This window comes from Oncorhynchus gorbuscha, unplaced genomic scaffold, assembly GCF_021184085.1.
Source record: "Oncorhynchus gorbuscha isolate QuinsamMale2020 ecotype Even-year unplaced genomic scaffold, OgorEven_v1.0 Un_scaffold_2802, whole genome shotgun sequence".
NCBI classification, from domain to species: Eukaryota; Metazoa; Chordata; class Actinopteri; order Salmoniformes; family Salmonidae; genus Oncorhynchus; species Oncorhynchus gorbuscha.
In genome coordinates this window covers 47466-65042 of record NW_025747211.1, presented here as the reverse complement: position 1 = coordinate 65042, position 17577 = coordinate 47466, and the positions used below count along the sequence as shown (strand labels likewise).

General features: G+C 42.6%; 4 non-coding genes across 4 annotated transcripts; all 4 read right to left on the bottom strand.

Moving 5' to 3' along the window:
- Positions 1-677: 677 nt before the first annotated feature.
- Positions 678-750, bottom strand: trnaa-ugc. Its single transcript has one exon. It is a non-coding gene; the product is annotated as a tRNA-Ala (tRNA).
- An 861-nt stretch (positions 751-1611) lies between these two features.
- trnaa-agc lies at positions 1612-1684 on the bottom strand. Its single transcript has one exon. It is a non-coding gene; the product is annotated as a tRNA-Ala (tRNA).
- A 6919-nt stretch (positions 1685-8603) lies between these two features.
- Positions 8604-8676, bottom strand: trnaa-agc. Its single transcript has one exon. It is a non-coding gene; the product is annotated as a tRNA-Ala (tRNA).
- An 862-nt stretch (positions 8677-9538) lies between these two features.
- On the bottom strand, positions 9539-9611 carry trnaa-agc. The gene has a single exon. It is a non-coding gene; the product is annotated as a tRNA-Ala (tRNA).
- Between the last annotated feature and the right edge of the window lie 7966 nt (positions 9612-17577).

Below are 17577 nucleotides of genomic sequence, written 5' to 3'. Positions count from 1 at the left end.
TTAGTATCCAGAGCTACAACAACAATGTGTGCTGATTGAACCAAACTAAATAGTTGGAGGATGCGGGCATCGATCCCAGCTACCTCTCGCATGCTAAGCGAGCACTCTACCATTTGAGCTAATCCCCTGTGCCTCCAACAAGAAGTATGAAATCTCAATGACCGTACTGCCAAATCCCTCGTCCATAAGAAAGGATACTTTTTAAAAGTATGCTTGCTTCAGCTGTCTAAAAGTATTTTTCATGGTAGTTCAGTAAAGGTTGAAGTAGTGACTGCAGTAAGCCCAGTGGTGGAAATAGTTGTATTGTTGGGTTAGTATCCAGAGCTACAACAACAATGTGTGCTGATTGAACCAAACTAAATAGTTTGAGGATGCAGGTATCGATCCCGCTACCTCTCACATGCTAAGCAAGCGCTCTACCATTTGAGCTAATCCCCCTGTGCCTCCAACAAGAAGTATGAAATCTCAATGACCGCACTGCCAAATCCCTCGTCCATAAGAAAGGATACTTTTTAAAAAGTATGCTTGCTTCAGCTGTCTAAAAGTATTTTTCATGGTAGTTCAGTAAAGGTTGAAGTAGTGACTGCAGTAAGCCCAGTGGTGGAAATAGTTGTATTGTTGGGTTAGTATCCAGAGCTACAACAACAATGTGTGCTGATTGAACCAAACTAAATAGTTGGAGGATGCGGGCATCGATCCCGCTACCTCTCGCATGCAAAGCGAGCACTCTACCATTTGAGCTAATCCCCCTGTTCCTCCAACAAGAAGTATGAAATCTCAATGACCGCACTGCCAAATCCCTCGTCCATAAGAAAGGATACTTTTTAAAAAGTATGCTTGCTTCAGCTGTCTAAAAGTATTTTTCATGGTAGTTCAGTAAAGGTTGAAGTAGTGACTGCAGTAAGCCCAGTGGTGGAAATAGTTGTATTGTTGGGTTAGTATCCAGAGCTACAACAACAATGTGTGCTGATTGAACCAAACTAAATAGTTGGAGGATGCAGGCATCGATCCCGCTACCTCTCGCATGCAAAGCAAGCGCTCTACCATTTGAGCTAATCCCCTGCCTTCAACAAGAAGTATGAAATCTCAATGACCGCACTGCCAAATCCCTCGTCCATAAGAAAGGATACTTTTTTAAAAAGTATGCTTGCTTCAGCTGTCTAAAAGTATTTTTCATGGTAGTTCAGTAAAGGTTGAAGTAGTGACTGCAGTAAGCCCAGTGGTGGAAATAGTTGTATTGTTGGGTTAGTATCCAGAGCTACAACAACAATGTGTGCTGATTGAACCAAACTAAATAGTTGGAGGATGCGGGCATCGATCCCACTACCTCTCGCATGCTAAGCGAGCGCTCTACCATTTGAGCTAATCCCCTGTGCCTCCAACAAGAAGTATGAAATCTCAATGACCGCACTGCCAAATCCCTCGTCCATAAGAAAGGATACTTTTTTAAAAAGTATGCTTGCTTCAGCTGTCTAAAAGTATTTTTCATGGTAGTTCAGTAAAGGTTGAAGTAGTGACTGCAGTAAGCCCAGTGGTGGAAATAGTTGTATTGTTGGGTTAGTATCCAGAGCTACAACAACAATGTGTGCTGATTGAACCAAACTAAATAGTTGGAGGATGCGGGCATCGATCCCGCTACCTCTCACATGCTAAGCGAGCGCTCTACCATTTGAGCTAATCCCCCTGTGCCTCCAACAAGAAGTATGAAATCTCAATGACCGCACTGCCAAATCCCTCGTCCATAAGAAAGGATACTTTTAAAAAGTATGCTTGCTTCAGCTGTCTAAAAGTATTTTTCATGGTAGTTCAGTAAAGGTTGAAGTAGTGACTGCAGTAAGCCCAGTGGTGGAAATAGTTGTATTGTTGGGTTAGTATCCAGAGCTACAACAACAATGTGTGCTGATTGAACCAAACTAAATAGTTGGAGGATGCAGGCATCGATCCCGCTACCTCTCACATGCTAAGCGAGCGCTCTACCATTTGAGCTAATCCCCTGTGCTCCTCCAACAAGAAGTATGAAATCTCAATGACCGCACTGCCAAATCCCTCGTCCATAAGAAAGGATAATTTTTAAAAAGTATGCTTGCTTCAGCTCTGTCTAAAAGTATTTTTCATGGTAGTTCAGTAAAGGTTGAAGTAGTGACTGCAGTAAGCCCAGTGGTGGAAATAGTTGTATTGTTGGGTTAGTATCCAGAGCTACAACAACAATGTGTGCTGATTGAACCAAACTAAATAGTTGGAGGATGCAGGCATCGATCCCGCTACCTCTCACATGCTAAGCGAGCGCTCTACCATTTGAGCTAATCCCTCTGCACCTCCAACAAGAAGTATGAAATCTCAATGACCGCACTGCCAAATCCCTCGTCCATAAGAAAGGATAATTTTTAAAAAGTATGCTTGCTTCAGCTGTCTAAAAGTATTTTTCATGGTAGTTCAGTAAAGGTTGAAGTAGTGACTGCAGTAAGCCCAGTGGTGGAAATAGTTGTATTGTTGGGTTAGTATCCAGAGCTACAACAACAATGTGTGCTGATTGAACCAAACTAAATAGTTGGAGGATGCAGGCATCGATCCCGCTACCTCTCGCATGCTAAGCGAGCGCTCTACCATTTGAGCTAATCCCCTGCGGCTCCAATCAGAAGTATGAAATCTCAATGACTGCACTGCCAAATCCCTCGTCCATAAGAAAGGATACTTTTAAAAAGTATGCTTGCTTCAGCTGTCTAAAAGTATTTTTCATGGTAGTTCAGTAAAGGTTGAAGTAGTGACTGCAGTAAGCCCAGTGGTGGAAATAGTTGTATTGTTGGGTTAGTATCCAGAGCTACAACAACAATGTGTGCTGATTGAACCAAACTAAATAGTTGGAGGATGCAGGCATCGATCCCGCTACCTCTCACATGCTAAGCAAGCGCTCTACCATTTGAGCTAATCCCCCTGTGCCTCCAACAAGAAGTATGAAATCTCAATGACCGCACTGCCAAATCCCTCGTCCATAAGAAAGGATACTTTAAAAAAAGTATGCTTGCTTCAGCTCTCTAAAAGTATTTTTCATGGTAGTTCAGTAAAGGTTGAAGTAGTGACTGCAGTAAGCCCAGTGGTGGAAATAGTTGTATTGTTGGGTTAGTATCCAGAGCTACAACAACAATGTGTGCTGATTGAACCAAACTAAATAGTTGGAGGATGCAGGCATCGATCCCGCTACCTCTCGCATGCTAAGCAAGCGCTCTACCATTTGAGCTAATCCCCCTGTTCCTCCAACAAGAAGTATGAAATCTCAATGACCGCACTGCCAAATCCCTCGTCCATAAGAAAGGATACCTTTAAAAAGTATGCTTGCTTCAGCTGTCTAAAAGTATTTTTCATGGTAGTTCAGTAAAGGTTGAAGTAGTGACTGCAGTAAGCCCAGTGGTGGAAATAGTTGTATTGTTGGGTTAGTATCCAGAGCTACAACAACAATGTGTGCTGATTGAACCAAACTAAATAGTTGGAGGATGCAGGCATCGATCCCGCTACCTCTCACATGCTAAGCGAGCACTCTACCATTTGAGCTAATCCCCCTGCACCTCCAACAAGAAGTATGAAATCTCAATGACCGCACTGCCAAATCCCTCGTCCATGAGAAAGGATATCTTTTAAAAAGTATGCTTGCTTCAGCTGTCTAAAAGTATTTTTCATGGTAGTTCAGTAAAGGTTGAAGTAGTGACTGCAGTAAGCCCAGTGGTGGAAATAGTTGTATTGTTGGGTTAGTATCCAGAGCTACAACAACAATGTGTGCTGATTGAACCAAACTAAATAGTTGGAGGATGCAGGCATCAATCCCGCTACCTCTCACATGCTAAGCGAGCGCTCTACCATTTGAGCTAATCCCCCTGCGCCTCCAACAAGAAGTATGAAATCTCAATGACCGCACTGCCAAATCCCTCTAAATAGTTGGAGGATGCAGGCATTGATCCCGCTACCTCTCACATGCTAAGCGAGCACTCCACCATTTTAGCTTATCCCCCTGTGCCCCCAACAAGAAGTATGAAATCTCAATGACTGCACTGCCAAATCCCTCGTCCATAAGAATGGATAATGTTTAAAAAGTATGCTTGCTTCAACTGTCTAAAAGTATTTTTTCATGGTAGTTCAGTAAAGGTTGAAGTAGTGACTGCAGTAAGCCCAGTGGTGGAAATAGTTGTATTGTTGGGTTAGTATCCAGAGCTACAACAACAATGTGTGCTGATTGAACCAAACTAAATAGTTGGAGGATGCAGGTACCGATCCCGCTACCTCTCACATGCTAAGTGAGCGCTCTACCATTTGAGCTAATCCCCCTGCAGCTGCAATCAGAAGTATGAAATCTCAATGACCGCACTGCCAAATCCCTCGTCCATAAGAAAGAATACTTTTTAAAAAGTATGCTTGCTTCAGCTGTCTAAAAGTATTTTTCATGGTAGTTCAGTAAAGGTTGAAGTAGTGACTGCAGTAAGCCAGTGGTGGGAATAGTTGTATTGTTGAGTTAGTATCCAGAGCTACAACAACAATGTGTGCTGATTGAACCAAACTAAATAGTTGGAGAATGCAGGCATCGATCCCGCTACCTCTCGCATGCGAAGCAAGCGCTCTACCATTTGAGCTAATCCCCCTGTTCCTCCAACAAGAAGTATGAAATCTCAATGACCGCACTGCCAAATCCCTCGTCCATAAGAAAGGATTCTTTTTAAAAAGTATGCTTGCTTCAGCTGTCTAAAAGTATTTTTCATGGTAGTTCAGTAAAGGTTGAAGTAGTGACTGCATTAAGCCCAGTGGTGGAAATAGTTGTATTGTTGGGTTAGTATCCAGAGCTACAACCACAATGTGTGCTGATTGAACCAAACTAAATAGTTTGAGGATGCAGGTATCGATCCCGCTCACTCTCATATGCTAAGCGAGCGCTCTACCATTTGAGCTAATCCCCCTGTGCCTCCAACAAGAAGTATGAAATCTCACTGACCGCACTGCCAAATCCCTCGTCCATAAGAAAGGATACTTTTTAAAAAATATGTTTGCTTCAGCTTTCTAAAAGTATTTTTTATGGTACTTCAGTAAACGTTGAAGTAGTGACTGCAGTAAGCCCAGTGGTGGGAATAGTTGTATTGTTGAGTTAGTATCCAGAGCTACAACAACAATGTGTGCTGATTGAACCAAACTAAATAGTTGGAGGATGCGGGCATCAATCCCGCTACCTCTCGCAGGCGAAGCGAGCACTCTACCATTTGAGGTAATCCCCCTGTTCCTTCAACAAGAAGTATGAAATCTCAATGACCGCACTGCCAAATCCCTCGTCCATAAGAAAGGATACTTTTTAAAAAGTATGCTTGCTTCAGCTGTCTAAAAGTATTTTTCATGGTAGTTCAGTAAAGGTTGAAGTAGTGACTGCAGTAAGCCCAGTGGTGGAAATAGTTGTATTGTTGGGTTAGTATCCAGAGCTACAACAACAATGTGTGCTGATTGAACCAAACTAAATATTTGGAGTATGCGGGCATCGATACCGCGACCTCTCGCATGCAAAGCAAGCCCTCTACCATTTGCGCTAATCACCCTGCGCCTCCAACAGAAGTATGAAATCTCAATGACCGCACTGCCAAATCCCTCGTCCATAAGAAAGGATACTTTTTAAAAAGTATGCTTGCTTCAGCTCTCTAAAAATATTTTTCATGGTAGTTCAGTAAAGGTTGAAGTAGTGACTGCAGTAAGCCCAGTGGTGGAAATAGTTGTATTGTTGGGTTAGTATCCAGAGCTACAACAACAATGTGTGCTGATTGAACCAAACTAAATAGTTGGAGAATGCAGGCATCGATACCGCTACCTCTCACATGCTAAGCGAGCGCTCTACCATTTGAGCTAATCCCCCTGTGCCTCCAACAAGAAGTATGAAATCTCAATGACCGCACTGCCAAATCCCTCGTCCATAAGAAAGGATACTTTTTTTAAAGTATGCTTGCTTCAGCTGTCTAAAAGTATTTTTCATGGTAGTTCAGTAAAGGTTGAAGTAGTGACTGCAGTAAGCCCAGTGGTGGAAATAGTTGTATTGTTGGGTTAGTATCCAGAGCTTCAACAACAATGTGTGCTGATTGAATCAAACTAAATACTTGGGGGATGCAGGCTTCGATCCCGCTACCTATCACATGCTAAGCGAACGCTCTACCATTTGAGCTAGTCCCCCTTTGCTTCCAACAAGAAGTATGAAATCTCAATGACCGCACTGCCAAATCCCTCGTCCATAAGAAAGGATATTTTTTAAAAAGTATGCTTGCTTCAGCTGTCTAAAAGTTTTTTCATGGTAGTTCAGTAAAGGTTGAAGTAGTGACTGCAGTAAGCCCAGTGGTGGAAATAGTTGTATTGTTGGGTTAGTATCCAGAGCTACAACAACAATGTGTGCTGATTGAACCAAACTAAATAGTTGGAGGATGCGGGCATCGATCCCGCTACCTCTCGCATGCAAAGCAAGCCCTCTACCATTTGAGCTAATCCCCTGTTCCTCCAACAAGAAGTATGAAATCTCAATGACCTGCACTGACAAATCCCTCGTCCATAAGAAAGGATACTTTTTTAAAAGTATGCTTGCTTCAGCTGTCTAAAAGTATTTTTCATGGTAGTTCAGTAAAGGTTGAAGTAGTGACTGCAGTAAGCCCAGTGGTGGAAATAGTTGTATTGTTGGGTTAGTATCCAGAGCTACAACAACAATGTGTGCTGATTGAACCAAACTAAATAGTTGGAGGATGCGGGCATCGATCCCGCTACCTCTCGCATGCTAAGCGAGCGCTCTACCATTTGAGCTAATCCCCTGCAGCTCCAAACAAGAAGTATGAAATCTCAATGACCGCACTGCCAAATCCCTCGTCCATAAGAAAGGATACTTTTAAAAAGTATGCTTGCTTCAGCTGTCTAAAAGTATTTTTCATGGTAGTTCAGTAAAGGTTGAAGTAGTGACTGCAGTGAGCCCAGTGGTGGAAATAGTTGTATTGTTGGGTTAGTATCCAGAGCTTCAACAACAATGTGTGCTGATTGAACCAAACGAAATATTTGGAGGATGCGGGCATCGATCCCGCTACCTCTCACATGCAAAGCAAGCCCTCTACCATTTGAGCTAATCCCCTGTTCCTCCAACAAGAAGTATGAAATCTCAATGACCGCACTGCCAAATCCCTCGTCCATAAGAAAGGATACTTTTTAAAAAGTATGCTTGCTTCAGCTGTCTAAAAGTATTTTTCATGGTAGTTCAGTAAAGGTTGAAGTAGTGACTGCAGTAAGCCCAGTGGTGGAAATAGTTGTATTGTTGGGTTAGTATCCAGAGCTACAACAACAATGTGTGCTGATTGAACCAAACTAAATATTTGGAGGATGCGGGCATCGATCCCGCTACCTCTCGCATGCAAAGCAAGCCCTCTACCATTTGAGCTAATCCCCCTGCGCCTCCAACAAGAAGTATGAAATCTCAATGACCGCACTGCCAAATCCCTCGTCCATAAGAAAGGATACTTTTTTAAAAAGTATGCTTGCTTCAGCTGTCTAAAAATATTTTTTATGGTAGTTCAGTAAAGGTTGAAGTAGTGACTGCAGTAAGCCCAGTGGTGGAAATAGTTGTATTGTTGGGTTAGTATCCAGAGCTACAACAACAATGTGTGCTGATTGAACCAAACTAAATAGTTGGAGGATGCAGGCATCGATACCGCTACCTCTCACATGCTAAGCGAGCGCTCTACCATTTGAGCTAATCCCCCTGTGCCTCCAACAAGAAGTATGAAATCTCAATGTCCTCACTGCCAAATCCCTCGTCCATAAGAAAGGATACTTTTTAAAAAGTATGCTTGCTTCAGCTGTCTAAAAGTATTTTTCATGGTAGTTCAGTAAAGGTTGAAGTAGTGACTGCAGTAAGCCCAGTGGTGGAAATAGTTGTATTGTTGGGTTAGTATCCAGAGCTACAACAACAATGTGTGCTGATTGAACCAAACTAAATAGTTGGAGGATGCAGGCATCGATCCCGCTACCTCTCACATGCTAAGCGAGCGCTCTACCATTTGAGCTAATCCCCCTTGCTTCCAACAAGAAGTATGAAATCTCAATGACCGCACTGCCAAATCCCTCGTCCATAAGAAAGGATAATTTTTTAAAAGTATGCTTGCTTCAGCTGTCTAAAAGTTTTTTTCATGGTAGTTCAGTAAAGGTTGAAGTAGTGACTGCAGTAAGCCCAGTGGTGGAAATAGTTGTATTGTTGGGTTAGTATCCAGAGCTACAACAACAATGTGTGCTGATTGAACCAAACTAAATAGTTGGAGGATGCGGGCATCGATACCGCGACCTCTCGCATGCAAAGCAAGCCCTCTACCATTTGCGCTAATCCCCTGCCCCTCCAAGAAGAAGTATGAAATCTCAATGACTGCACTGCCAAATCCCTCGTCCATAAGAAAGGATACTTTTTTTAAAGTATGCTTGCTTCAGCTGTCTAAAAGTATTTTTCATGGTAGTTCAGTAAAGGTTGAAGTAGTGACTGCAGTAAGCCCAGTGGTGGAAATAGTTGTATTGTTGGGTTAGTATCCAGAGCTACAACAACAATGTGTGCTGATTGAACCAAACTAAATAGTTGGAGGATGCGGGCATCGATCCCGCTACCTCTCGCATGCTAAGCGAGCGCTCTACCATTTGAGCTAATCCCCCTGCAGCTCCAAAAGAAGTATGAAATCTCAATGACCGCACTGCCAAATCCCTCGTCCATAAGAAAGGATATCTTTTTAAAAGTATGCTTGCTTCAGCTGTCTAAAAGTATTTTTCATGGTAGTTCAGTAAAGGTTGAAGTAGTGACTGCAGTAAGCCCAGTGGTGGAAATAGTTGTATTGTTGGGTTAGTATCCAGAGCTACAACAACAATGTGTGCTGATTGAACCAAACTAAATAGTTGGAGGATGCAGGCATCGATCCCGCTACCTATCACATGCTAAGCGAGCGCTCTACCATTTGAGCTAATCACCCTGTGCTTCCAACAAGAAGTATGAAATCTCAATGACCGCACTGCCAAATCCCTCGTCCATAAGAAAGGATAATTTTTAAAAAGTATGCTTGCTTCAGCTGTCTAAAAGTATTTTTCATGGTAGTTCAGTAAAGGTTGAAGTAGTGACTGCAGTAAGCCCAGTGGTGGAAATAGTTGTATTGTTGGGTTAGTATCCAGAGCTTCAACAACAATGTGTGCTGATTGAACCAAACTAAATAGTTGGGGGATGCAGGCTTCGATCCCGCTACATATCACATGCTAAGCGAACGCTCTACCATTTGAGCTAGTCCCCCTTTGCTTCCAACAAGAAGTATGAAATCTCAATGACCGCACTGCCAAATCCCTCGTCCATAAGAAAGGATAATTTCTAAAAAGTATGCTTGCTTCAGCTGTCTAAAAGTTTTTTTCATGGTAGTTCAGTAAAGGTTGAAGTAGTGACTGCAGTAAGCCCAGTGGTGGAAATAGTTGTATTGTTGGGTTAGTATCCAGAGCTTCAACAACAATGTGTGCTGATTGAACCAAACTAAATAGTTGGAGGATGCGGGTATCGATCCCGCTACCTCTCACACGCTAAGCGAGCGCTCTACCATTTGAGCTAATCCCCCTGTTCCTCCATCAAGAACTATGAAATCTCAATGACCGCACTGACAAATCCCTCGTCCATAAGAAAGGATACTTTTTTAAAAGTATGCTTGCTTCAGCTGTCTAAAAGTATTTTTCATGGTAGTTCAGTAAAGGTTGAAGTAGTGACTGCAGTAAGCCCAGTGGTGGAAATAGTTGTATTGTTGGGTTAGTATCCAGAGCTACAACAACAATGTGTGCTGATTGAACCAAACTAAATAGTTGGAGGATGCGGGCATCAATCCCGCTACCTCTCGCAGGCGAAGCGAGCACTCTACCATTTGAGGTAATCCCCCTGTTCCTTCAACAAGAAGTATGAAATCTCAATGACCGCACTGCCAAATCCCTCGTCCATAAGAAAGGATACTTTTTAAAAAGTATGCTTGCTTCAGCTGTCTAAAAGTATTTTTCATGGTAGTTCAGTAAAGGTTGAAGTAGTGACTGCAGTAAGCCCAGTGGTGGAAATAGTTGTATTGTTGGGTTAGTATCCAGAGCTACAACAACAATGTGTGCTGATTGAACGAAACAAAATATTTGGAGTATGCGGGCATCGATACCGCGACCTCTCGCATGCAAAGCAAGCACTCTACCATTTGCGCTAATCACCCTGCGCCTCCAACACAAAGTATGAAATCTCAATGACCGCACTGCCAAATCCCTCGTCCATAAGAAAGGATACTTTTTAAAAAGTATGCTTGCTTCAGCTGTCTAAAAGTATTTTTCATGGTAGTTCAGTAAAGGTTGAAGTAGTGACTGCAGTAAGCCCAGTGGTGGAAATAGTTGTATTGTTGGGTTAGTATCCAGAGCTACAACAACAATGTGTGCTGATTGAACCAAACTAAATAGTTGGAGGATGCAGGCATCGATCCCGCTACCTCTCACATGCTAAGCGAGCGCTCTACCATTTGAGCTAATCCCCCTGTGCCTCCAACAAGAAGTATGAAATCTCAATGTCCTCACTGCCAAATCCCTCGTCCATAAGAAAGGATACTTTTTTAAAAAGTATGCTTGCTTCAGCTGTCTAAAAGTATTTTTCATGGTAGTTCAGTAAAGGTTGAAGTAGTGACTGCAGTAAGCCCAGTGGTGGAAATAGTTGTATTGTTGGGTTAGTATCCAGAGCTACAACAACAATGTGTGCTGATTGAACCAAACTAAATAGTTGGAGGATGCAGGCATCGATCCCGCTACCTCTCACATGCTAAGCAAGCGCTCTACCATTTGAGCTAGTCCCCCTTTGCTTCCAACAAGAAGTATGAAATCTCAATGACCGCACTGCCAAATCCCTCGTCCATAAGAAAGGATAATTTTTTTAAAAGTATGCTTGCTTCAGCTGTCTAAAAGTTTTTTTCATGGTAGTTCAGTAAAGGTTGAAGTAGTGACTGCAGTAAGCCCAGTGGTGGAAATAGTTGTATTGTTGGGTTAGTATCCAGAGCTACAACAACAATGTGTGCTGATTGAACCAAACTAAATAGTTGGAGGATGCGGGCATCGATCCCGCTACCTCTCGCATGCAAAGCAAGCCCTCTACCATTTGCGCTAATCCCCTGCCCTCCAAAAAGAAGTATGAAATCTCAATGACTGCACTGCCAAATCCCTCGTCCATAAGAAAGGATACTTTTTTTAAAAAGTATGCTTGCTTCAGCTGTCTAAAAGTATTTTTCATGGTAGTTCAGTAAAGGTTGAAGTAGTGACTGCAGTAAGCCCAGTGGTGGAAATAGTTGTATTGTTGGGTTAGTATCCAGAGCTACAACAACAATGTGTGCTGATTGAACCAAACTAAATAGTTGGAGGATGCGGGCATCGATCCCGCTACCTCTCACATGCTAAGCGAGCGCTCTACCATTTGAGCTAATCCCCTGTGCCTCCAACAAGAAGTATGAAATCTCAATGACCGCACTGCCAAATCCCTCGTCCATAAGAAAGGATAATTTTTAAAAAGTATGCTTGCTTCAGCTGTCTAAAAGTATTTTTCATGGTAGTTCAGTAAAGGTTGAAGTAGTGACTGCAGTAAGCCCAGTGGTGGAAATAGTTGTATTGTTGGGTTAGTATCCAGAGCTACAACAACAATGTGTGCTGATTGAACCAAACTAAATAGTTGGAGGATGCAGGCATCGATCCCGCTACCTATCACATGCTAAGCAAGCGCTCTACCATTTGAGCTAATCCCCCTGTTGCTTCCAACAAGAAGTATGAAATCTCAATGACCGCACTGCCAAATCCCTCGTCCATAAGAAAGGATACTTTTTAAAAAGTATGCTTGCTTCAGCTGTCTAAAAGTATTTTTCATGGTAGTTCAGTAAAGGTTGAAGTAGTGACTGCAGTAAGCCCAGTGGTGGAAATAGTTGTATTGTTGGGTTAGTATCCAGAGCTACAACAACAATGTGTGCTGATTGAACCAAACTAAATAGTTGGAGGATGCAGGCATCGATCCCGCTACCTCTCACATGCTAAGCAAGCGCTCTACCATTTGAGCTAATCCCCCTGTTCCTCCAACAAGAAGTATGAAATCTCAATGACCGCACTGCCAAATCCCTCGTCCATAAGAAAGGATACTTTTTTAAAAAGTATGCTTGCTTCAGCTGTCTAAAAGTATTTTTCATGGTAGTTCAGTAAAGGTTGAAGTAGTGACTGCAGTAAGCCCAGTGGTGGAAATAGTTGTATTGTTGGGTTAGTATCCAGAGCTACAACAACAATGTGTGCTGATTGAACCAAACTAAATAGTTGGAGGATGCAGGCATCGATCCCGCTACCTCTCACATGCTAAGCGAGCGCTCTACCATTTGAGCTAATCCCCCTGTGCTTCCAACAAGAAGTATGAAATCTCAATGACCGCACTGCCAAATCCCTCGTCCATAAGAAAGGATACTTTTTAAAAAGTATGCTTGCATCAGCTGTCTAAAAGTATTTTTTCATGGTAGTTCAGTAAAGGTTGAAGTTGTGACTGCAGTAAGCACGGTGGTGGAAATAGTTGTATTGTTGGGTTAGTATCCAGAGCTACAACAACAATGTGTGCTGATTGAACCAAACTAAATATTTGGAGGATGCGGGCATCGATCACGCTACCTCTCGCATGCTAAGCGAGCGCTCTACCATTTGAGCTAATCCCCCTGCGGCTCCAATCAGAAGTATGAAATCTCAATGACCGCACTGCCAAATCCCTCGTCCATAAGAAAGGATACTTTTTTAAAAAGTATGCTTGCTTCAGCTGTCTAAAAGTATTTTTCATGGTAGTTCAGTAAAGGTTGAAGTAGTGACTGCAGTAAGCCCAGTGGTGGAAATAGTTGTATTGTTGGGTTAGTATCCAGAGCTACAACAACAATGTGTGCTGATTGAACCAAACTAAATAGTTGGAGGATGCAGGCATCGATCCCGCTACCTCTCACATGCTAAGCAAGCGCTCTACCATTTGAGCTAATCCCCTGTGCCTCCAACAAGAAGTATGAAATCTCAATGACCGCACTGCCAAATCCCTCGTCCATAAGAAAGGATACTTTTTAAAAAGTATGCTTGCTTCAGCTGTCTAAAAGTATTTTTCATGGTAGTTCAGTAAAGGTTGAAGTAGTGACTGCAGTAAGCCCAGTGGTGGAAATAGTTGTATTGTTGGGTTAGTATCCAGAGCTACAACAACAATGTGTGCTGATTGAACCAAACTAAATAGTTGGAGGATGCAGGCATCGATCCCGCTACCTCTCACATGCTAAGCGAGCGCTCTACCATTTGAGCTAATCCCCCTGCACCTCCAACAAGAAGTATGAAATCTCAATGACCGCACTGCCAAATCCCTCGTCCATAAGAAAGGATACTTTTTAAAAAGTATGCTTGCTTCAGCTGTCTAAAAGTATTTTTCATGGTAGTTCAGTAAAGGTTGAAGTAGTGACTGCAGTAAGCCCAGTGGTGGAAATAGTTGTATTGTTGGGTTAGTATCCAGAGCTACAACAACAATGTGTGCTGATTGAACCAAACTAAATAGTTGGAGGATGCAGGCATCGATCCCGCTACCTCTCGCATGCGAAGCAAGCGCTCTACCATTTGAGCTAATCCCCCTGTTCCTCCAGCAAGAACTATGAAATCTCAATGACCGCACTGACAAATCCCTCGTCCATAAGAAAGGATACTTTTTAAAAAGTATGCTTGCTTCAGCTGTCTAAAAGTATTTTTCATGGTAGTTCAGTAAAGGTTGAAGTAGTGACTGCAGTAAGCCCAGTGGTGGAAATAGTTGTATTGTTGGGTTAGTATCCAGAGCTACAACAACAATGTGTGCTGATTGAACCAAACTAAATAGTTGGAGGATGCAGGCATCGATCCCGCTACCTCTCACATGCTAAGCAAGCGCTCTACCATTTGAGCTAATCCCCCTGTGCCTCCAACAAGAAGTATGAAATCTCAATGACCGCACTGCCAAATCCCTCGTCCATAAGAAAGGATATTTTTTAAAAAGTATGCTTGCTTCAGCTGTCTAAAAGTATTTTTCATGGTAGTTCAGTAAAGGTTGAAGTAGTGACTGCAGTAAGCCCAGTGGTGGAAATAGTTGTATTGTTGGGTTAGTATCCAGAGCTACAACAACAATGTGTGCTGATTGAACCAAACTAAATAGTTGGAGGATGCAGGCATCGATCCCGCTACCTCTCACATGCTAAGCAAGCGCTCTACCATTTGAGCTAATCCCCCTGTGCTCCAACAAGAAGTATGAAATCTCAATGACCGCACTGCCAAATCCCTCGTCCATAAGAAAGGATACTTTTTAAAAAGTATGCTTGCTTCAGCTGTCTAAAAGTATTTTTCATGGTAGTTCAGTAAAGGTTGAAGTAGTGACTGCAGTAAGCCCAGTGGTGGAAATAGTTGTATTGTTGGGTTAGTATCCAGAGCTACAACAACAATGTGTGCTGATTGAACCAAACTAAATATTTGGAGGATGCAGGCATCGATCCCGCTACCTCTCGCATGCTAAGCGAGCGCTCTACCATTTGAGCTAATCCCCTGCGGCTCCAACAAGAAGTATGAAATCTCAATGACCGCACTGCCAAATCCCTCGTCCATAAGAAAGGATACTTTTTAAAAAGTATGCTTGCTTCAGCTGTCTAAAAGTATTTTTCATGGTAGTTCAGTAAAGGTTGAAGTAGTGACTGCAGTAAGCCCAGTGGTGGAAATAGTTGTATTGTTGGGTTAGTATCCAGAGCTACAACAACAATGATTGAACCAAACTAAATAGTTGGAGGATGCAGGTATCGATCCCGCTACCTCTCACATGCGAAGCAAGCGCTCTACCATTTGAGCTAATCCCCCTGTGCCTTCCAACAAGAAGTATGAAATCTCAATGACCGCACTGCCAAATCCCTCGTCCATAAGAAAGGATACTTTTTAAAAAGTATGCTTGCTTCAGCTGTCTAAAAGTATTTTTCATGGTAGTTCAGTAAAGGTTGAAGTAGTGACTGCAGTAAGCCCAGTGGTGGAAATAGTTGTATTGTTGGGTTAGTATCCAGAGCTACAACAACAATGTGTGCTGATTGAACCAAACTAAATAGTTGGAGGATGCAGGCATCGATCCCGCTACCTCTCACATGCTAAGCGAGCGCTCTACCATTTGAGCTAATCCCCCTGCAGCCTCCAAAGAAGTATGAAATCTCAATGACCGCACTGCCAAATCCCTCGTCCATAAGAAAGGATACTTTTTAAAAAGTATGCTTGCTTCAGCTGTCTAAAAGTATTTTTCATGGTAGTTCAGTAAAGGTTGAAGTAGTGACTGCAGTAAGCCCAGTGGTGGAAATAGTTGTATTGTTGGGTTAGTATCCAGAGCTACAACAACAATGTGTGCTGATTGAACCAAACTAAATAGTTGGAGGATGCAGGCATCGATCCCGCTACCTCTCACATGCTAAGCAAGCGCTCTACCATTTGAGCTAATCCCCCTGTGCCTCCAACAAGAAGTATGAAATCTCAATGACCGCACTGCCAAATCCCTCGTCCATAAGAAAGGATACTTTTTAAAAAGTATGCTTGCTTCAGCTGTCTAAAAGTATTTTTCATGGTAGTTCAGTAAAGGTTGAAGTAGTGACTGCAGTAAGCCCAGTGGTGGAAATAGTTGTATTGTTGGGTTAGTATCCAGAGCTACAACAACAATGTGTGCTGATTGAACCAAACTAAATAGTTGGAGGATGCAGGCATCGATCCCGCTACCTCTCACATGCTAAGCAAGCGCTCTACCATTTGAGCTAATCCCCTGCCTCCAACAAGAAGTATGAAATCTCAATGACCGCACTGCCAAATCCCTCGTCCATAAGAAAGGATACTTTTTAAAAAGTATGCTTGCTTCAGCTGTCTAAAAGTATTTTTCATGGTAGTTCAGTAAAGGTTGAAGTAGTGACTGCAGTAAGCCCAGTGGTGGAAATAGTTGTATTGTTGGGTTAGTATCCAGAGCTACAACAACAATGTGTGCTGATTGAACCAAACTAAATAGTTGGAGGATGCAGGCATCGATCCCGCTACCTCTCACATGCTAAGCAAGCGCTCTACCATTTGAGCTAATCCCCCTGTGCCTCCAACAAGAAGTATGAAATCTCAATGACCGCACTGCCAAATCCCTCGTCCATAAGAAAGGATACTTTTTAAAAAGTATGCTTGCTTCAGCTGTCTAAAAGTATTTTTCATGGTAGTTCAGTAAAGGTTGAAGTAGTGACTGCAGTAAGCCCAGTGGTGGAAATAGTTGTATTGTTGGGTTAGTATCCAGAGCTACAACAACAATGTGTGCTGATTGAACCAAACTAAATAGTTGGAGGATGCAGGCATCGATCCCGCTACCTCTCACATGCTAAGCGAGCGCTCTACCATTTGAGCTAATCCCCCTGCCTCCAACAAGAAGTATGAAATCTCAATGACCGCACTGCCAAATCCCTCGTCCATAAGAAAGGATACTTTTTAAAAAGTATGCTTGCTTCAGCTGTCTAAAAGTATTTTTCATGGTAGTTCAGTAAAGGTTGAAGTAGTGACTGCAGTAAGCCCAGTGGTGGAAATAGTTGTATTGTTGGGTTAGTATCCAGAGCTACAACAACAATGTGTGCTGATTGAACCAAACTAAATAGTTGGAGGATGCGGGCATCGATCCCGCTACCTCTCACATGCTAAGCGAGCGCTCTACCATTTGAGCTAATCCCCTGCGCCTCCAACAAGAAGTATGAAATCTCAATGACCGCACTGCCAAATCCCTCGTCCATAAGAAAGGATACTTTTTAAAAAGTATGCTTGCTTCAGCTGTCTAAAAGTATTTTTCATGGTAGTTCAGTAAAGGTTGAAGTAGTGACTGCAGTAAGCCCAGTGGTGGAAATAGTTGTATTGTTGGGTTAGTATCCAGAGCTACAACAACAATGTGTGCTGATTGAACCAAACTAAATAGTTGGAGGATGCAGGCATCGATCCCGCTACCTCTCACATGCTAAGCGAGCGCTCTACCATTTGAGCTAATCCCCCTGCAGCCTCCAACAAGAAGTATGAAATCTCAATGACCGCACTGCCAAATCCCTCGTCCATAAGAAAGGATACTTTTTTAAAAAGTATGCTTGCTTCAGCTGTCTAAAAGTATTTTTCATGGTAGTTCAGTAAAGGTTGAAGTAGTGACTGCAGTAAGCCCAGTGGTGGAAATAGTTGTATTGTTGGGTTAGTATCCAGAGCTACAACAACAATGTGTGCTGATTGAACCAAACTAAATAGTTGGAGGATGCAGGCATCGATCCCGCTACCTCTCACATGCTAAGCAAGCGCTCTACCATTTGAGCTAATCCCCCTGTGCCTCCAACAAGAAGTATGAAATCTCAATGACCGCACTGCCAAATCCCTCGTCCATAAGAAAGGATACTTTTTAAAAAGTATGCTTGCTTCAGCTGTCTAAAAGTATTTTTCATGGTAGTTCAGTAAAGGTTGAAGTAGTGACTGCAGTAAGCCCAGTGGTGGAAATAGTTG